Source organism: Salmo trutta, chromosome 14, assembly GCF_901001165.1.
Source record: "Salmo trutta chromosome 14, fSalTru1.1, whole genome shotgun sequence".
Classification (NCBI taxonomy): domain Eukaryota; kingdom Metazoa; phylum Chordata; class Actinopteri; order Salmoniformes; family Salmonidae; genus Salmo; species Salmo trutta.
In genome coordinates this window covers 36,680,084-36,702,622 of record NC_042970.1, presented here as the reverse complement: position 1 = coordinate 36,702,622, position 22,539 = coordinate 36,680,084, and the positions used below count along the sequence as shown (strand labels likewise).

General features: G+C 42.2%; 1 pseudogene; it reads right to left on the bottom strand.

Annotated features, from left to right (window-relative positions):
* Window positions 1–589: 589 nt before the first annotated feature.
* LOC115207952 (tRNA (guanine-N(7)-)-methyltransferase B-like) lies at window positions 590–10,906 on the bottom strand (annotated as a pseudogene).
* Window positions 10,907–22,539: the final 11,633 nt, after the last annotated feature.

Genomic DNA, 22,539 nt, shown 5'->3' with positions numbered 1-22,539 from the left:
CCTCTCTCCCTGCTCAGGACAGAGCCAACAGATTTGTGTAGGTCTCAGACAGCAAGTGCAGTCCTAAGTACACACATTTACAGACAATACACATCATTCAATGTACTTCTTGCTGTCAGAGTGCAGTTGCAAAAACTTTGGACTACCATTAGCTGTATCATCCATTGTGATATGCAGATGTCAATGCACTTTTGGCAAATGCTTTCAGATTCTTGGGGCGGCAGGTAGGCTAGTGGTTAGAGAGTCATTGAAATAAGAATTTGTTCTTAACTGACTAGCCTAGTTAAATAAAAAGGTTAAAAAAATCTTCAATAAGAAATGAAGAAGCCTTTAAGTTTTAGCTGAAGCCCTCCTAGTCAACCTCCTCAAACTGTACCATCTATGACCATTATTCTTCAATTGCTCTCCTCTTTTTTGGGGGTGGGGGGATTCTCCAACACTACCTCTTTAAGCCAAAACCAACACTTCCCCTATCAAGCTGGAACAAAGAAAGCCTTGGAGGCTCAACCAGAAACCAAAAGCAGCAGTTAAGGTTTGGCAGAGGGTTGGAACAGGTGATTGCATCCCACAACAAAGATGCAAATAAAAAAGGCATGACAAAACCAATATTTATTAAGGCTTTCATGAAAGTATAATGAATCAATACAGCTTCATTGCAGATGTATCACCAACTCAGGAGGCCGTAGAGAGCAGTCAAATTAGCTAACGGTGAATCATGATCATTCCAAATCAGGCACCTGTTCACAAAAGATCATGGTGGGATGATTCAGTCTTGCCATTTAAACCCATGACCATTGAAGACCCATTCATATTCCTGTCCACCATTCAGGGAGAAACTACATTTAAGACGGACAGGCCAAGCTCCACCCCTGGAGCAAACCTAGCAGTCATTTTGGTCGTCCATTTTGTTGTCCTTGCAAGGAGAGAGCTGGTGCTCCTATCAGCAAGGCAAAGAGAGTTCCAGTTCATCTCACATACAACTGATATCTGCAATACTGGGAGTTTAGTATGCCACCCTGTGGAAAACTACCAGGTAGTTCTTCCCTCCGTTCCTCTGCACCTTCTTCCCCTCCTCTGATGATGACATCATCAACCTGCAAAACAAAGGGAAACTTTTGAAGGATCTGAAGATAGCTACCCTACTCCTGCTATTTGCTGACTGCCTCTTACCAGGTTTCCTACTCATCATATTTGGGTTACAAACTGTATGGATACTGGTAAGTATGTTAACAATGTTTTCCAAATTGGAAGGTAGGAAGATTTGTGAATCATATCCAACAAAGCTCTGACATAAGTTTAACTTTTTTGTTACGATCAATTTCTCTATGGCTTACTTATATGGGGTTCAAGATTGGCTGTTATATGACAAATATTATTACATACAGTATCACATCAGTCAAAACTGAATCTCTATGAATTGTGGAGAAGGACTGTTTAAAGTGTGCATCATCATACCAGTTCTGTGTCAGGGACCCATGTGAACAGTGGATGCTCACTGAAGTGTTTCACCATCCAATGATGCACCTCCTCCATGTCAGTGTTGGTGTACACCAAACCCTGGGAGATCCCATAAAACGAGTTAAACACAATGTTCTCATAAGTATAAACAGTAAACAGAAAGCCTTTGTCAAAACCTTTCAGATCCCAAAAGTAGACTAATGTTGAGATGAGTCCACAACCCACATAATCTGTTGTAGATACAGATATATTACTCAATTCCACAGGAATGGGGAAAACAAGCACCATATGGTGCTCAGTCTGTGCCAAATGTTTTCCATTTTTGGGTTTTAGGTCCACTTTTAGACCTAAACATCTGACAAACTTTGATTTTAGAGTGAACGGTCACTTAACGCTCCTATATAGTGCAGCAGGTGACTGATACACACAAACATCATACCAACTGTGGTCTGTACTTTAAGTATCAATCTAGTTTGAGACAGGGGACAAATACTGGAGTCTACTTTAACAAATCAAATGCAAATGGTAAATCTTAGCGCTGGCACTAAGTCCAGAGGTGTGTCGGAAATATTTTTGCTATTTTCACAGCAGGAATTATTGAGGCAATAGCTGGCGGCGGTGTGAAAGGGCTGGGTTTTGATTCATAAAAAAGTTGTAGGTGTGACAAGGGCTTGACCCTTCACTGGCCAATCAACGTGTTCCATGGCTTAATACTGGTGTGGCAGTTGTGTACGTTCTTGTCTTTGTGTTGTCATCAACTCCAATTCGGCTGGGGGGCACGGAATATTCTCGCCCTAGTCCATTGTATATTGATACTGTTTATGACAGTGTTGTGACTTTGTCTATGAATATTCAAGATAATTTACTGATTAATTAGTGTAATAATTAATGGCTTCAATGTCTAATTAATTTGGTAATCCTATCCAACTTAATTGAATGAATCATTATGGGTTTTGATATAGAGAGACCCCTTGAAGTAACTCTATCAGAAGTTATCATTAACCATCAACAATAGTCTTAATCAACACTCAATTTACTATATTCTAATTGGTCATCGAGATCTCAGACTTCAAGAATACAATCGCTCACTAAGGCCATCAATGCAACAACGGATTTACTTAAAAGTTTTATTACTAGACTAAGATTGAAAATGAGTTAGGTACAGTTAAGCATATGGCATGCCAATATTGGAATAAAACCTGAGATTGGCTTGTGAATGTACACAATAAGTCCCTACTATATAGAAAAACAGTTATTAGTTCCTGAAAGGGGATAAGGAGCCCATAGATTCTAAACATGACTGGAATAAGATACATTTTATGTTATAGTGAAATACATATTACACTTTTAATAATATAGGAACAACAGTGTGGTGAGTCATTCATTTTGAGACATTTTTTTGAAAACTGGTGAAATGGCCCACGTCGTGTTTGGTGCCATTTCCCTCCTTAGAACAAAAGAGGCATCAGGCTAAATATTCCTCTCTTCTCCCCCTTCCTTAAAATCTGCATTTGGTGCCAGGATGTCTGGTTGACTAATTCTGTGTAACACATGCTAATCATAAAAAAGTGTCTAGTTTGACCCCCCTCAATCCCCGTTTGTTAATTAAGGGCCGAAAGAGGAGGGGATAGGACTATGGCCCTTGTGGTAGACCTGGTTTGTAAGATAACCAAGGACATTTGTTTTCCTTCGTGGGGTCAGAGAGGTACAACAACAGTTGTACCATGTACAACATATGCCAAGATTTAGGTGATGGGATTATCTAATTGTTGTGATTTTTTAGAATATTGCGGACATACTTTCAATTTAGATCATCATGATTTAGTGACTGCAAAGAAAAATGTAGTTATTGACTGGGATTTTTAAAAACAGACTACCTTTCTGTTTTGTCTGCTTGGACTCAAGTGATAAGTATGGTTGTGTTAATCTTTTTGCAGGCAGTCGTGTTCTTTAAATGAATGTATTTGCAATTTTGACGGTATAATATATTTTTCATGAATGTATTAATGTTTTGAGAAGGCAACTACACGAAAATGCATTTACTAATTTGCTAAAGGCCACCGAGTTACTGTGTGTCTTGTGAACTCTTGTAAATCGACAACATTGTTAAAAAAAAATGCTTTTACGCGATTGAGGAAAAACTATAAAACAGCATAGGTTACAGTAACAAATAATAGCAACAGTAAAATACATCCCGTTTTGCTAAATATGTTTGGAGTGTTGGCAGTCAACATTGTTGTAATTGCTTCAACGAGTATAGGCCATACATGTCTTTACGCATACAAAAATAAGTCACATAAAAAATACTAGGCTCCCCTTAAAATGTAATGTATTGTGTATGTGTGAGGCACATTCGCAGTAAACAAGATATAGGCCTATCCACCGTTGATATGGCATTATAGGACTGAATAATTTGAATATGTTAGGAGTGCATCCTTTGTAACTGGACAAGTTGCTCTTTAGAAATGGGAATGGATACAAGTGAAATGGAGTAGGTAGGTAGGCCTATGTGAATTGTCAATCACGCAAAAGCATGATGACAAAAGCCTCCAAAGTTGACCATTTAGAAATCTTCTATGGATAGGCTACTTGGCTAATTCATGGCCAGGTTTGCAATTGTGGTGGTAGGTAGCCTAGCGGATAAGCGCGTTGGGCCACTAAATAAAAGGTTGCTGGTTCGAATACCCAAGGTGAATTTTATTTTTTTAATCGGTCGATATGCCCTTGAGCAAGGCCCTTAACCCCAATTTGCTCCAGGAGCGGGGTACTACTATGGTTGACCCTGAAAAACAACACACCTATCCGGTGTATGTGACAATAAAATATATATTTTTATCCAATGAAACAATTGTTACAGAAAAATATCTGAAATATTTCAAAATACGAGTCACCAGCAACATCTCTTCTCTGGTTCAATGATGGGCATATGGACACGTAGCCTACATTGAGTGGGTTTTAAGCACATCCAAAATAGCCGGCTAAAATAATGTACAATATACAGATAAAAAAGGCGATGTCCGCTCACTGTTTTGCTGCTCCCAAACGTTATCTTTTAATAAAGCGTTGGTGATTAAGATGTCTTTCAAAGCAGTCTCACAAGCCAAACCCTTTATTGATAGTCTTGGCGAATGCATTGGGAAGGACCAAAAAACTGCCTTCAGTAACCCGGTTTCCATCAAACAGTTGTATGCGAGGAAAGTACGTCGGATAAAAAAAAGTCACTTACAGGCCTGATGGAAACAGCAAATTTGTCGGTAAACTTTCCAAATATTGACAAAACAAAATACGCTAGACAAGGTGGGATCTTTGAGTCTGTAAAATGAATTATGCGAGAAATGGTGGAGGAAACACCTTTACGCACAAATATGGATATAATAACCATCATATCAAAGTAAACTTGGAGTCACGCGATGATATGTTGTGTGGTCCCTCCCACTACGACTTGGGAAAGTATGCAGTTTATTAGGCTACAGATTAAATAATTTATGATGAACTTCACAGGAAGATGAATGTGCACAGTGATGAGCTTGATGCTCCTTTCAAATAAATAGTGAGGGTTTTATTTTGGTGACATGATGAGTGATGCTTGGCTGCCGTTTGACAAATAAAAATAATCTCATCATGTACAGTACCAGTGTCACGTGTGTCGTATGAAAGAGACCAAGGCGCAGCGTGCATATCGTTCCACATCTTTATTTCTATGTGAAACTATGCAAGACAGACAATAAACTATAAACAAAACAACAAACCGTGACGAAGAAGTGCTACATGCATAAACTAAAAATAATCTCCCACAAACACTAGTGGGAAAAACAACAACTTAAATATGATCCCCAATTAGAGACAACGATGATCAGCTGCCTCTAATTGTGAATCATACGAAAACCCCCAACCTAGAAAAAAGAACCTAGAACACAACATAGAAAATGTAAACTAGACAAAACCCAACATAGAAAAAAGAACCTAGAACCAAACATAGAAATAAATAAACTAGACAAACCCCCCCAGTCACGCCCTGACCTATTCTACCATAGAAAAATACGAGCTCTCTATGGTCAGGACGTGACAGTATCCCCCCCAAAGGTGTGGACTCCGGCCGCAAAACCTGAAACCAAAAGGGAGGGTTAGTGGGGGTGTCTAGTGTTGGTGGCGGCTTTGGTGCAGGACGAAGAACCTTCTCATCCCACGGATTCTCCCACATCGGAGGCGGTTCTGGTGCGTGACAAAGAACCCTCTCATCCTGTGAAACCGCCAGCATAGGAGGCGGCTCTGGTGCAGGACGAAGAACCCTCTCATCCTGCGAACCCGCCAGCACCGCTGGAGGTTCCGGGCTGCGGACCGTCTCAGGAGGTTCCGGGCTGCGGACCGTCTCAGGAGGTTCCGGACTGGGGACCGTCTCAGGAGGTTCCGGACTGGGGACTGTCGCCGGAAGCTCTGGACTGGGGACTGTCGCCGGAAGCTCTGGACTGGGGACTGTCGCCGGAAGCTCTGGACTGGGGACTGTCGCCGGAAGCCCTGGAGTGGGGACTGTCGCCGGAAGCTCTGGACTGGGGACTGCCTCCGGACTGGGCAGGCGCACTGGAGGCCTAGTACGTGGAGCTGGGACAGGTGGCACCAGACTGGTGACACGCACTTCAGGGCGAGTGCGAGAAGCAGGCACAGGACGTACTAGACTGGGGAGGCGCACTGGAGGCCTGATGCGTGGGACCGGTACAGGTGGCACCGGACTAGTGACACGCACCTCAGGGAGAGTGCGAGGAGCAGGCACAGGACGTATCTGACTGAGGACACGCACTTCAGAGAGAGTGCAGGGAGCAGGCACAGGACGTACTGGGCTGTGGAGGCGCACTGGAGACCTGGTGTGTAGAACCGGTGCAGGATATACTGGACCGTGAAGGCGCACTGGAGGTCTGGAGCATAGAGCTGGCACAACCCGTCCTGGCTGAATGCTCACTTTAGCCCGGCAAATGCGGGGAGCAGGCACAGTGCGCACCGGGCTATGAATGCGCACTGGAGAAACAGTGCGCATCACCGCATAACACGGAGCCTGACTGGTCACATGCTCTCCACGGTACGCATGGGGAGTTGGCTCAGGTCTCAACCCTGACTCCGCCAATCTCCTCATGTGCCCCCCCAAAAATGCCTCTCGGGCTTCTGTCATTGCCGTGCTAGTTCCTCGTATCGTCGCCGTTCCTCTCTCGCTGTCTCCACCTCCTTCCATGGCAGGGTCTTGTCCCCTGCCATTACCTCCTCCCAGGTCCAGGACGTCCTCCACTCTCTTCTCTCCCGGGCCCAGGATCCCTGCTCTTCCTGGGCACGCTGCTTGGTCCTTTGGTGGTTGGAGATTCTGTCATGTGTGCCGTATGAAAGAGACCAAGGCGCAGCGTGCGTATCGTTCCACATCTTTATTTCTATGTGAAACTATGCAAAACAGACAATAAACTATAAACAAAACAACAAACCATGACGAAGAAGTGTTACATGCATAAACTGAAAACAATCTCCCACAAACACTAGTGGGAAAAACAACAACTTAAATATGATCCCCAATTAGAGACAACGATGACCAGCTGCCTCTAATTGTGAATCATACGAAAACCCCAACCTAGAAAAAATTACCTAGAACACAACATAGACAAAAGAAGCTAGAACCAAACATAGAAATAAATAAAGTAGACAAAGCCCCCCAGTCACGCCCTGTCCTACTCTACCATAGAAAAATACGAGCTATCTATGGTCAGGATGTGATAACCAGTCAAAAGTTTGGACATGCCTACTCATTGACTTTTTCTTTATTTTTACTATTTTCTACATTGTAGAATAATAGTGAAGACATCAAAACTATGAAATCATGTAGTAACCAAAAAGGTATATTTTATATTTGAGACTCTTCAAAGTAGCCACCCTTTATCTTGATGACAGATTTGCCTACCCTTGGCATTCTCTCAACCAGCTTCATGAGGTAGTCACCTGGAATGCATTTCAATTAACAATTGCCTTGTTAAAAGTACATTTGTTGAATTTCTTTACTTCTTAATGCGTTTGAGCCAATCAGTCGTGTTGTGACAAGGTAGGGGTGCTATACAGAAGATAGCCCTATTTGGTAAAAGACCAAATCCATATTATGGCAAGAGCAGCTCAAAAAGGCAAAGAGAAGCGACAGTCCATCATTACTTTAAGACATGAAGGTCAGTCAATCCAGAACATTTCAAGAACTTTGTGTAGTTGCAAAAACCATCAAGCGCTATGATGAAACTGGCTCTCATGAGGACCGCCACAGCAAAGGAATACCCAGCATTACCTCTGCTGCAGAGGATAAGTTAATTAGAGATAACTGCACCTCAGATTGCAGTCCACATAAATGCATCAGAGTTCAAGTAACAGACAACTCAACATCAACTGTTCAGAGGAGACTTTATGGTCAAATTGCTGCAAAGAAACCACTACTAAAGGACACCAATAAGAAGGAGAGACTTGCTTGGGCCAAGAAACACGAGCAATGGACATTAGACCGGTGGAAGCCTGTCCTTTTGTCTGGAGTCTAAATTTGAGATTTTTAGTTTTTTTTTTTTAGTCTTTGTGAGACGCAGAGTAGGTGAACGGATGATCTCCGTATGTGTGGTTCCCATGAAGCATGGAGGAGGTGTGATGGTGTGTGCGCTTTGCTGGTGACACTGATTTATTTGGAATTCAAGGCACTCTTAACCAGCATGGCTACCACAGCATTCTGCAGCGATATGCCATCCCATCTGGTTTGCGCTTAGTGGGACTATTATTTGTTTTTCAACAGGACAATGACCCAAAACACATCTCCAGGCAAGAAGGAGAGTGATGGAGTGCTGCATCAGATGACCTGGCCTCCACAATCACCCAACCTCAACCCAATTGAGATGGTTTGGGATGAGTTGTCCGCAGAGTGAAGGAAAGCAGCCAACAAGTGCTCAGCATATGCAGGAACTCCTTCAAGACTGTTGGAAAAGCATTCCTCATGAAGCTGGATTGAGAGAATGCCAAGCGTGTGCAAAGCTGTCAAAGCAAAGGGTGGCTACCTTGAATAATCTAAAATATATATTTGATTTGTTTAACACTTTCTTGGTTACTACATAATTCCATGTCTGTTATTTTATAGTTTTGATGCCTTCACGATTATTCTATAATGTAGAAAATAGTAACAATTTAGAAAAACCCTTGAATGAGTCGGTGTGTCCAAACCTTTGACTGGTACCGTATATAAATATATTATACATTTAATGATGTGAATGGACAGTATATGAATAGAAAAGTCTATTGTGCAGGGTAGAGTGCTGGGTGGTAACCAGCTAGAACAGTGACTAAGGCTAGTGGTGATTGTTTAACAGTCTGATGGCCTGGAGATAGAAGCTGTTTCTCAGTCTCTCGGTCCCAGCTTTGATGCACCTGTACGGTTTCCGCCTTCTAGATGGTAGCGGGGTGAACAGGCCATGGCTCGGGTGGCTGAGGTCGTTGATCTTCTTGGACTTCCTGTGACTGTAGATGTCCTTGAGGGCAAGCAGTGTGCCCACGATGATGCTTTGGGCTGACCGCACCACCCTCTGGAGAGCCCTGTGGTTGCGGACGGTGCAATTGCCGTACCAGGCCGTGATACAGCCCAACAGGATGCTTTCAATGGTGCATCTGTAGAAGTTTAAGAGAGTCCAAATTTCTTCAGCCTCCTTAGGTTGAAGAGGCGCTGGTGCGCCGCCTTCACAATGCTGTTTGTGTGAAGGTACCATTTCAGGTTGTCAGTGATGTAGAAACGTGAAACTTTTGACCCTCTCCACTGCATCCCCATAGATGTGGATGGGGGCGTTCTCTCTCTGCTGTCTCCTGTAGTCCACGGTCAGCTCCTTCATTTTGTGGAGGGAGAGGTTATTTTCCTGACACCAGACTGTTATGGGTACTTGGTAATTAGTTGCTCTTCAGTAGCTAACTATAAATAAGTTTGAATGTACAATCACGGCTTTACCTAGGAATTTCTGACAAGGTGGTAGTGATGTAGGCCTAAGGCTGGGTAGGGAGTAGCATTTTTATTTATTTTTTACCTGTAACTGGCATTTCCTGAAACCTAGAGTCTTACATTATATCAAACAATGTAGCCAGCACATTAGTCTATGTTTGATCCTAAATTAAATTGAGCTGGTCTAAATTCCACTTTCATATTTTTCTATGTTAAATTTAGGGGTAATATCTCTGCCATGTTCATACCTGTGTACTTTGACCTCAAATTGTGTGTATGGTACGCAAAATGCATGCAGGTTGTGTGCAAAATGCATATAGATTTGGTCATGGGTGGATAGGCTAAGCTTCTGCTGTCAAAATCCATGCCATAACCAACCTCGTTACTGCTAAGACATACCTCAAATATTGCCACCCCTCCCACCTCAGCGCAAGTGAGCTGATGTTAGCCAGGTAAATTGCCAAACCTGGCACAAAGGATGCAAAATGCCACAGCACCAGTTTACATGCCGAGATAGTGAACCAAAACAGGGAGGGACTACCTGGACCTGTCCAATAAGAAGTGGCACTAATGAATCCGTGTGCACTAATACATTTGACCCTGATCTCCCATTTTCCTATGATCTTTCAACATTTTTCACAAAACATGCCTCGGTGTGGTGGCTTTAAATACTTTGAAGAGCAAAGGTTTCTCCCCCCCCAAAAGGACAGATATAGCCCAAAACCAACATAGAGGTTTATCACCTGTGTCATTGTAGTTTACATTGGATTGTGGACAGATAGTGTCATTTGAACAGGGCTTTCTTGGAAAACACAGCGATGGCACAGATTAGCATAGCAGCTGTGTGTTAGCTCAGTAATGTTGTGTTCACATTGAGGCCAGGAAATGGGGAGGTGTGGAGGCGGAGGGAGGGTGTGTGTGACGGAGGTGTGTGCATATGTGTTCTGGGCAGATCGATTTTGCAGTCTAAACTGCCATAGTGGAAAATTCTCTAGACCGCTCTCCTCTCCTCCCCCCCAGAGGAGATCAGGGTCTGGCATGGGTCCTGTGTCAGTGCTGCTGAGTGTGCAGGTAGCGCCTACAGACACACCCACGCACATGTGAGCAGATTAAGATCCCACATGCACAAGCCTCTCATTGTTCTCTCAATCCGCAGTCTCTCCTTGTTTCTCTCCATGTACGCAATGTAGCCAGTACTGTTCTCTCATATGTATCATATGTCTTGCTGTCCCACAGCTGTTGTCTTTGGGTTCCCTTGATGAACCCCCCCCCCCCCATATGCTGTGCTCCATCCTTACCTCTTCTCTCAGTGTGTAGGCGTACCCCGCCAACAGAGTGGGACTGACGATCCGCTACTTGCGCTTGGTCTTCTTGAAGTGCAGCTCAGGAAACAGGAAAAACATCTTACTGAGCTGAGGAGAGAAATCAACAAAACAAATAGATCACAACGCAGACACGACTAGACAGACTGAGGCCACAGATCTATGAAACAAATTCCTCCTGCTGTTACTTCCTCTGGTACTTCTTTTACTGTGAAAGCAAGAAAACTATGCCGCTAAATATTCTCTTGTATCAATGTGGTTATTATTCAAACCAGTCTATCAAGTATTATTATATTTGTGAAATGAGTTAGCGCTATGTAGTTCTCATAATATGTTGGTGTCAGTTGTCAGGCAGCCCGGGATGTAAAGGTGGAAATTCTCTAAGGGATTTTTATTAAGATAAAGTCCTTCTCGTCTCTACCTTTGACAAGGTGTACACAACTTACTACTATTAGTAAAACTGTTCCAGTTCACTCTTTTTTTATTAGTTGAAATAACTAAAGACAGAAAAACAGGGGGATAATCATGGGGGACTGCCGTTGCCCCAGGGGGGTTTCGTCTGGGCCACACTTCACAAGGTGGAAAAAACTTCACACTTTAATTAGTACTCTGGCACAGAGGAAAAAAAGAACGACGACATATTGGGGAGTATAGTGCCGTTTACACCCACACTTACATCATGCGTGTGGGTGCACAAATATCACTCAGGGGCTCCCGTTAATGTGTGTCCGTATGACTGAAAGTGTATTTAAGTGTGTTAGTCGGTCTGTGTGTTTTTCCAAAACACCTAATCCTCGGCACAAAATGGGCAGGTCTTAATGACATCATTGTCTGGATATTTGTGGTGCTCCGAAACTTTATTAACACTTGTGAGCGAGTCAAGTCGACAGACACTTTTTGCATCGCTTTCAGTTGTCAGCCCCAGGAGCCCACACTCAGAATGACTCCCTCTTAGGACAGCAATACACTATAGCATGTCATGAGTGAAATTTCCACTGCCTACTCTGTCTCTTTTCATATGTCATCATGTGAATGCATCTGTTCAAATTCAGCCTAGGAGCTTTGCTCCAATGCAAGAAGTTGAAAGAAAATGAGACGTTTTATAATTTCTTGTTTGCTTTTACTTTTTCCATTTGATTGGTTTTCCCTGTAAAGTGTGTTGCGATTTTAAATGCATAAAGTTTGATTCAATCTAATTTAGGTTACTCGCCCTATGTTGTTGATGTAAAAAATATTTGATTGTGTGTAATGAGGAGCAAACAGACACTGCACCTGACACATTTATGAAATTGCTTATTCTAGTTACTAATAAGCATGCACCTATTAAGAAAATGACTGTAAAAACAGTTCAATCCATGTGGATTGATGAGGAATTGAACAATTGTATGGGTGAGAGGGATGAGGCAAAAGCAATGGCAAATAAGTCTGGCTACACAACCGATTGGCTAACGTATTGCAAATTGGGAAATCATGTGACTAAACTGAATAAAAAGAAGAAGAAACTACACTATGAAACAAAGACTGATAGTAAAAAGCTTTGGAGCACCTTAAATGAAATTTGGGAAAAAAACTCAGCGCCATCATACATTGAATCAGATGGCTCATTCATCACAAAACTAACTGATATTGCCAACTACTTTAATTATTTTTTTCATTGGCAAGATTAGCAAAGTTAGACATGACACACCAGTAAAAAACGCTGACACTCCACATCCAAGTATATCTGACCAAATTATGAAAGACAAGAATTGTAATTTTGCATTCTGTAAAGTGAGTGTGGAAGAGGTGAGAAAGTTATTGGTGTCTATCAACAATGACAAGCCACAGTGTTCTGACAATTTGGATGGAAAATGACTGAGGATAATAGCGGACGATATTGCCAGTCCTGTTTGCCGTATTTTAAATTTAAGCCTACTAGAATGTGTGTGTCCCCAGGCTTGGAGGGAAGCAAATGTCAATTCCGCTAAGCAAGAATAGTAAAGCCCTCTTTAGTGGCTCAATAGCCCACCAATCAGCCTGTTACCAACCCTTAGTAAACTTTTGGAAAGAATTGTGTTTGACCAGATACAATGCTATTTTATAGGAAACAAATGGACAAACTTTCATGCTTATAGGGAAGGACATTCAACAAGCACACCACTTACACAAATGACTGACTAGAGAAATTGATGATAAAACGATTGTGGGGGCTGTTTTGTTAGACTTCAGTGTGGCTTTTGACATTATTGATCATAATTTGCTGCTGGAAAAACTTGTTATGGCTTTACACCCCCTGCTATATTGTGGATAAAGAGTTACCTGTCTAACAGAACTTAGAGGGTGTTCTTTAATGGAAGCCTTTCCAACATAATCCAGGTAGAATCAGGAATTCCACGGGGCAGCTGTCTTGGCCCATTACTTTTTTCAATCTTTACTAATGACATGCCACTGGCTTTAAGTAAAGCCAGAGTTTCTATGTTTGCGGATGACTCAACACTATATATGTCAGCTACTACAGTGACTGAAATGACTGCAACACTTAAAGAGTTGCAGTTAGTTTCAGTGGGTGGAAAGGAATAAGTTAGTCCTAAATATTTCAAAAACTAAAAGCATTGTATTTGGGACAAATCATTCACAAAACCCTAAACCTCAACTAAATATTGTAATAAATAATGTGGAAATTGAGCAAGTTGAGGTGACTAAACTACTTGGAGTAACCCCTGGATTGTAAACTGTCATGGTCAAAACATATTGATACAACAGTAGCTAAGATGGGGAGAAGTATATCAATAATAAAGAGCTGCTCTACCTTCTCAACAGCACTATCAACAAGGCAGGTCCTACATGCCCTAGTTTTGTCGTACCTGGACTATTGTTCAGTCGTGTGGTCAGGTGCCACAAAAAAAGACTTAGAAAAATTGCAATTGGCTCAGAACAGGGCATCACAGCTGGCCCTTGGATGTACACAGAGAGCTAATATTAATAATATGCATGTCAATCTCTCCTGGCTCAAAGTGGAGGAGAGATTGACTTCATCACTACCAGTTTTTATGAGGTATTGACATGTTGAATGCACCGAGCTGTCTGTTTAAACTGCTGGCGCACAGCTCGGACACCCATGCATACCCCACAGGACATGCCACAAGAGGTCTCTTCACAATCCCCAAGTCCAGAACAGACTATGGGAGGTGCACAGTACTACATAGAGCAATGACTACATGGAACTCTATTCCACATCAAGTAACTCATGCCAGCAGTAAAATTGTATTTAAAAAAACTGATGAAAATACACCTTACGGAACAGCGGGGACCGTGAAGCAACACAAACATTGGCACAGACATGCATACACACACACGATAACATGTGCACTATACACACACGTACACATGGATTTTGTACTGTGGATATGTGCTAGTGGTGGAGTAGGGGCCTGAGGGCACACAGTGTGTTGTGAAAGTGTGCCTTCATTTTGCTGGACCCCAGGAAGAGTAGCTGCTGCGTTGGCAGCAGCTAATGAGGATCCATAATAAATACAAATACAAAATTGAAAGGATAAACCCTCCACTAGTCGGCTGTAAAATACTGATTAGTGTATGGTCCTATACTCAGCTGATGTAACGCCTGACGTGGTCACTGGCACGGTGTCTCCTTTGTTGAGAAATCCTGGATTTACCCAAAATACAAAGGATTCATTTGAGGCTAAAATCTCTGTGTTGTGACATAAGGGTTGGAAATCATTATCTATTGTTACTCTCCGGTTATAGAGATAAGAACCAAGCTGCTGTACTGGTCACGTTGGTCCCTGTTGGTGCTGATCACTTCCTATTGTTGCCACTAGAGGGTTGTAAACTACCTGATATAGACAGGGTGATTTTACTCACTGTAAGGTTATGAACATATTTTATATCACAGATGTTCCATTATATTGACCAGATACGCCATTGGCCACTCTAACAATGAAAATAAATGTCTTCAAAATGGAAAGCAGTCCAGGGGAGGCAAGATCAGGTGGGACCATTCTAGTGAATGAGAGGGCAGCTAAGCGTGTGCTATCCGGGATCCTTGGGACGTCCCTACCCCATTGAAGTTGAAAATGGTTAAGGTACCTGTTGGAGTTAGGGTTTAGGGTAGGGACATCCCAAGGATACCAGATAGCGCAACTCCGAAATTAAGTGTTTTTTTTCCGGGATGTCACGTGTCCTACTTATATCAGTACAACCTAAGCATTACAAAACTTCTATCCGACCAAATAATAATCACGTAGCAAATAAGTCATTACATTTTTTGGGACCAAATTCAACACTCTCATTGACCTCCATGGTAAGCTTGGTAAACGAAAAAAAAAGAAAGAACGCCACCTATTGGAGAAGACATTTTGGGCCGAGTTATCCGTCTCAGTTCGCCTCTTTCACTCTGTTTGTATCCACTATCTTGTGATTTACAGAAATATTTATATTGTGGTTGATAGGAAGGAACGACACGTTATTTAATAATTACTAAGGTGGATAACTTCACATACCCTCAATGCCCAATGGTCAGAAAGCTGTACAAAATTGTAGCAAACACCATTTGAATTTGAGCCTCATCACCAGGAATCAAAACATTTAGAAAACTTGCTGAAGGGATCAAGTGCTGTATTATTTAGAGGTGAGATGTTTGACAGACGTGTCTACAAATAAATATAAACACAATAAATACAAAGCAGAAGTGTTATGTGGGTGACAACCTTAGACTGTCTTTGGCTACCTCATCATCAACATTGAAGTGTATAAAAAAAACTAATTTGTTACAATACACTTCACACAAAAAAGAAAGAGGGGAAAAAGGAGACAAACAAGTGGAACAGGGGAGGGGAAAACAGTTAAATACCTGTCCCTTGGAGAATAAGTTGGGCAGGTACCTCATGGTGTTGCTCCGTAGGCAGGAAATGTTCCGGTAGCTGCAGCATGCAGGGAGCGGATACGGTCTTGGACCTAATCTGACACAGATCTCCAGGCCCAGGATCAGTTGGTTTGGGAAGAGCAGGGATAACTCCACTGAGAGATAGAGAGGAGTAAGGTTATTAATCACACCTGGGAACAGGTGGCTAATACAGAGTGGGAAGAACCACTAAAATAAAGTCTACTATGATTCTGATGGCTGTGGAAAAGGAGAGGATACTGAATGTTGAAAAGCCCTATTCTGATTCTGAATGCTTTTCCTGCATTAATCGCTATACAAGACTCATTCAATACAGCGAAAATACTGTACAAGATCATCCTTTTGGTTAATCCAGGAATATAGACAGAAACATATCACTTGTTGGCCTGTCCCTATGTACTGGTACAGATCTACTACTCACACCACTACTCTCAGGATCCCTCCCCCTTAACCCATCTTCCACTACTTTCTTCACTGCCTCAGCACATGACAACTTCTGCACTACTCTAACCCTGGAAACCTCAATCTGCCTCTCTCGCACGGGACATTTTTGATCCCCAGCTCCATGGGCACCCATACAATTAACACATTCCACTACTTTCCCCAATACTTCACATTCCTTTGTCTCAAGCCCTTCTGCACACTTCTCACACCTAGGAACCTCCCTCCTACACACTGCTGCCACATGCCCATAAGCTTGACACCTGTAGCGAGACAGAGGGCTGCCTCGCTTCTAGTCCTTAAGAAACATTTGCAGAATTATATATATTTTTTTACTTCTCTAGGGTAGGGGGCAGTATTTTCACGGCCGGATGAAAAACGTACCCAAATTAAACGGCCTACTACTCGGGCCCAGGAACTAGAATATGCATATTAGTAGTATATTTGGATAGAAAACACTCTGAAGTTTCTAATTCTGTTTGAATGGTGTCTGTGAGTATAACAGAACTCATATGGCAGGCAAAAACCTGAGAAAAATCTAACCAGGAAGTGGGAAGTCTGGTGCTTGTAGTCCTTTCAAGTCATTGCCTATCGAACACACAGGGACTTAGGGTTCATTTTGCACTTCCTAAGGCTTCCAATTGATGTCAACAGTCTTTAGAAAGTTGTTTGGGGCGTCTATGATGAACAGAGAGCGAACAGAGGAAGTTGGAAGTTGTTGACTCAGGAAAGCAAATGAGTTCATTGGTGCGCGTTCACGTGAGAGTTAGCTGTGTTCCAAAACGTTTTTCAAGACACTGGAATCGTCCGGTTGGAATATTATTGAAGTTCAAAGTTAAAAAGGCCCTGAAGATTGATGCTATACAATATTTGACATGCTTGAATGAACGTAAATATAACTTTTTTTGACTTTTCGTCGTGAAATTTTCAGCGCGCTTCCTACAGTTGGAGTAGCTTACTGAACGCGGAAACAACAAGGAGTTATTTGGACAGAAATTATGGACTTTATCGAACAAAACAACATTTATTGTGGACCTGGGATTTCTGGAAGTGCCTTCTGGTGAAGATCATCAAAGGTAAGTGAATATTTCTAATGCTATTTATGATATTAGATGACTCCAAAATTGCGGGTATCTGTATTGCCTAGTGTATTTTTCTATGCGCAGTACTCAGATTATTGCAAAGTGTGCTTTCCCCGTGAAGCTTTTTTAAAATCTGTCACAGCGGTTGCATAAAGGAGATGTTCATCTATAATTCTTTGAATAACAGTTTAATATTTTATCAACGTTTATGATGAGTATTTTTGTAAATTGTTGTGCTGATTCACCGGCAGTATTGGAGGCAAAATATTTTCTGAACATCATGCGCCAATGTAAAAGGCTGTTTTTGGATATAAATATCAACTTGATCGAACAAAAAATGCATGTATTGTGTAACATGATGTCCTAGGAGTGTCATCTGATGAAGATCGTCAAAGGTTAGTGCATCATTTTAGCTGAATTTCTGGTATTTGGGACGCCTAGGAAAATGGCTGTGTGGTTTTTCTTGTGTTGGAACTGTCCTAACATAATCTAACTTTATGCTTTCGCCGTAAAGCCTTTTTGAAATCGGACAACGTCGTTACATTAAGGAGATGTGTATCTTTAAAATGGTGTAAAATAGTCATATGTTTGAGAACTTTGAATTATGACATTTTGAATTTGGCGCTCTGATTTTACACTGGCTGTTGAATAGTGTGAACCGTGGGTGGGATGCTAGCGTTCGCGTAATTCTTATTTTCAATGACAATGGGTTAACTGCCTTGTTCAGGGGCAGAACAACATATTTTTACTTTGTCAGCTCGGGGATTCGATCTTGAAACCTTTCGGTTACTAGTCCAACACTCTAACCACTAGGCTACCTGCCACCCCATTTTCTTAAGTGTCATTCCACCCCAAAATCTTAAGTGTTATTACATACATCTGGGAAGAATTAATGGACATGAGAGCGGCGTCAACTTACCAGCACTACCACCAGGAATACGACTTTCCCGAAGCGTATCCTTTGTCCACACCACCCAAGGCATTTGAACTGGTTCCAGACGCCAACCCAAAACAATGCCACCTGAGGGAGAGGGAGTTGGAGCGTTCTTCTAGTCAGACCTCGAAGGCACGCACACCACCCACCGCTTCAGAGTATATTACTCGCAAAACTGAAAGGGCAAAACTGAAAGGGCATACCACCGCATTTAACCTTGGCAAGGCGACTAGGAATATGGCAGAATACAAACAGAGTAGTCATTCACTCCGCAAGGCAATCAAACAAGCAAAATGTCGGTATAGAGACAAAGTGGTGTCGCAATTCAACGGCTCAGACACGAGACGTATGTGGCAGGGTCTACAGACAATCACGGACTACAAAAAGAAAACCAGTCACGTCGCGGACACCTACATCTTGCTTCCAGACAAACTAAACACCTTTGCCTGCTTTGAGGATAATACAGTGCCACCAATGCGGCCCACTACCAAGGACTGTTGGCTCTCCTTCTCCGTGGCCGACGTAAGACATTTAAACATGTTAACCCTCGCAAGTCTGCAGGCATCCCTAGCCGCATCCTCAGAGCATGCGCAGACCAGCTGGCTGGTGTGTTTACGGGCATATTCAATCTTTCCTCACATGCTTCAAGATGGCCACCATTGTTCCTGTACCCAGGAATGCAAAGGTAACTGAACTAAATGACTATCACCCTGTAGCACTCCCTTCTGTCATCATGAAGTGCTTTGAGAGACTAGTCAAGGATCATATCACCTCCACCTTACCTGTCACCCAAGACCCACTTCAATTTGCTTACCGTCCCAATAGGTCCACAGGCGATGCAATCGCCTGCACACTGCCCTGTCCCGTCTGGACAAGAGGAATACCTACATAAGAATGCTGTTCATTGACTATAGCTAAGCATTCAACATCATAGTACCCTCCAAGCTCATCATTAAGCGTGAGGCCCTGGGTCTTAACACAGCCCTGTGCAATTGGGTCCTGAAGGTAGGAAATAACATTTTCACATCGCTGATCCTCAACACTGGGGCCGCAAAGGGTGTGTGCTAGCCTCCTCCTGTACTCCCTGTTTAACCATGACTGCGTGGCCATGCACGCCTCTAACTCAATCATCAAGTTTACAGACGGCACAACAACAACGACGAGAGAGCCTACAGGGAGGAGGTGTTGGTGTCAGGAAAATAACCTCTCACTTAACGTCAACAAAACAAAGGAGATGATTGTGGACTTCAGGAAAAAGCAGAGGGAGACCTTTAAACAGGTAAACATTCACCTGGCCGCAGGTCCAGACGGATTTCCAGGACTTGTACTGCGAGCATGCGCTGTCCAACTGGTAAGTGTCTTCACTAACATTTTCAACCTCTCCCTGTCTGAGTTTGTAATACCAACATGTTTTAAGCAGACCACCATAATCCCTGTGCCCATAAACACTAAAGTAACCTGCCTAAATGACTACCGACCCTTAGCACTCAGGTCTGTAGCCATGAAGTGCTTTGAAAGGCTGGTCATGGCTCTCATCAACACCATTATCCCAGAAACCCTAGACCCACTCAAATTTGCATACCAGCCTAACAGATCCACAGATGATGCAATCTCTGTTGCACTCCACACTGCCCTTTCCCACCTGGACAAAAGGAACACCTATGTGAGAATGCTATTCATTGACAACAGCTCAGCATTCAACACCATAGTGCCCTCAAAGCTCATAAATTAGCTAAGGACCCTGGGACACAGGGCCCCTCAGGGGTGCATGCTCAGTCCTCTCCTGTACTCCCTGTTCACTCCAAAAAAAAAAAATTATACTGCATTGTTGGTTAGGGGCTCGTAAGTAAGCATTTCACTGTAAGGTCTACACCTGTTGTATTCGGCGCATGTGACTAATAAAATATGATTTGATTTGACTTTTGATTTGATTTAAAACAAATTACAGAACAAAAGTAATCTTCATTCATTCACAATTCAATCAGAGCTACACAGGTCTCGGAAACTGAGAGGACGGAACTGCTCCAGCCATTACTTCATGTAGCTCCTTGCTTGTGACATCCGGCAATACGAAGAATATCTCAGCTGCAACAATCCTTCCTGAGTTCTTGTCCCTAATGCATTGATACAATCACAAACCTTTATGGTACAATGTACCCTGTAGTGGAGCCAATCTACTACAGTTGAAGTCAGAAGTTTACATACACTTAGGTTGGAGTCATTAAAACTCGTTTTTCAACCACTCCATACATTTCTTGTTTACAAACTACAGTTTTGGCAAATTGGTTAGGACATCTACTTTGTGTATGACACAAGACATTTTTCCAACAACTGTTTACAGACAGATTACTTCACTTATAATTCACTGTATCACAATTCCAGTGGGTCAGAAGTTTATATACACTAAGCTGATGTCACGGTTGTCGTAGGAGTGGTTGTCGTAGGAGCGGACCAAAGTGCAGCGTGTGTGTCATTCCACGTTTTATTTTCACTGTGAAACTAAAGAAAAAAAAAGAAAAAAAAAGAAAAAAAACGTGACGCAGAGGTGAAACATACACTAACTCAGAAACAATCTCCCACAAACCCAGGTGGGAAAAACACCTACTTAAGTATGATCTCCAATTAGAGACAACGATGACCAGCTGCCTCTAATTGGAGATCATCCCAAACAAAACCCAACATAGAAATACAAAACTAGAACATGACAACATAGAAAAACTAAACTAGAAAACCCCCCTGTCACGCCCTGACCTACACTACCATAGAAAATAACAGCTTTCTATGGTCAGGACGTGACAGCTGACTTTGCCTTTAAACAGCTTAGAAAATTCCAGAAAACAATATAATTTCTTTAGAAGCTTCTGATAGGCTAATTGACATAATTTGAGTCAACTGGAGGTGTACCTGTGGATGTATTTCAAGGCCTACCTTCAATCTCAGTTCCTCTTTGCTTGACATCATGGGAAAATCAAAAGAAATCAGCCAAGACCTCAGAAAAATATTGTAGACCTCCATAAGTCTGGTTTATCCTTGGGAGCAATTTCCAAATGCCTGAAGGTACCACGTTCATCTGTACAAACAATAGTACGCAAGTATAAACACCATGGGATCACGCAGCCGTCATACCGCTTAGGAAGGAGACACGTTCTGTCTCCTAGAAATGAATGTACTTTGGTGTGAAAAGTGCAAATCAATCCCAGAACAACAGGAAAGGACCCTGTAAAATGCCGGAGGAAACAGGTACAAAAGTATCTATATCCACAGTAAACCGAGGCCTATATCGACATAACCTGAAAGGCCACTCAGCAAGGAAGAAGCCACTGCTCCAAAACCGCCATAAAAAAGCCAGACTACGGTTTGCAACTGCACATGGGGACAAAGATCGTACTTTTTGGAGAAATGTCCTCTGGTCTGATGAAACAGAAATAGAACTGTTTGGCCATAATGACCATCATTATGTTTGGAGGAAAAAGGGGAACGCTTTCAAGCCGAAGAACACCAGCATCATGTTGTGTGGTGCTTTGCTGCAGGAGGGACTGGTGAACTTCACAAAATAGATGGCATCATGAGGCAGGACAATTATGTGGATATATTGAAGCAACATCTCAAGACATCAGTCAGGAAGTTAAAGCTTGGTCGCAAATGGGTCTTCCAAATAGACAATGACACCAAGCATACTTCCAAAGTTGTTGCAAAATGGCTTAAGGACAACAAAGTCAAGGTATTGGAGTGGCCATCACAAAGCCCTGACCTCAATCCTATAAAGTGTGTGGGAGCAAGGAGACCTACAAACATGACTCAGTTACACCAGCTCTGTCAGGAGGAATGGGCCAAAATTCACCCAACTTATTGTGGGAAGGTTGTTGAAGGCTCCCTGAAACGTTTGACCCAAGTTAAACAATTTAAAGGCAATGCTGCCAAATACTAATTGAGTGTATGTAAACTTCTGACCCACTGGGAATGTGATGAAGGAAATAAAATCTGTAATAAATCATTCTCTACTATTATTCTGACATTTCACATTCTTAAAATAAAGTGGTGATCCTAACTGACCTAAGACAGGGAATTGTTACTAGGATTAAATTTCAGGAATTGTGAAAAACTGAGTTTAAATGTATTTGGCTAAGGTGTATGTAAACTTCCGACTTCAACTGTATATATGGATTTACTGCTGTATTGTATCAAATCAAATGCAGTTGTGTAAAGTACTTAGGTAAAAATATGTTAAAGTACTACTTAAGTAGTTTTTGGGGGTATCTGTACTTTATTATTCATATTTTTGATGACTTAAAATTTTACTCCACTACAGTCCTGAAGAAAATATGTACTTTTTACTCCCATACATTTTCCCTGACACCAAAAAGTACTCGTTACATTTAGAATGCTCAGGCAGGACAGAAGTATGGTGCAATTCATGCACCTATCAA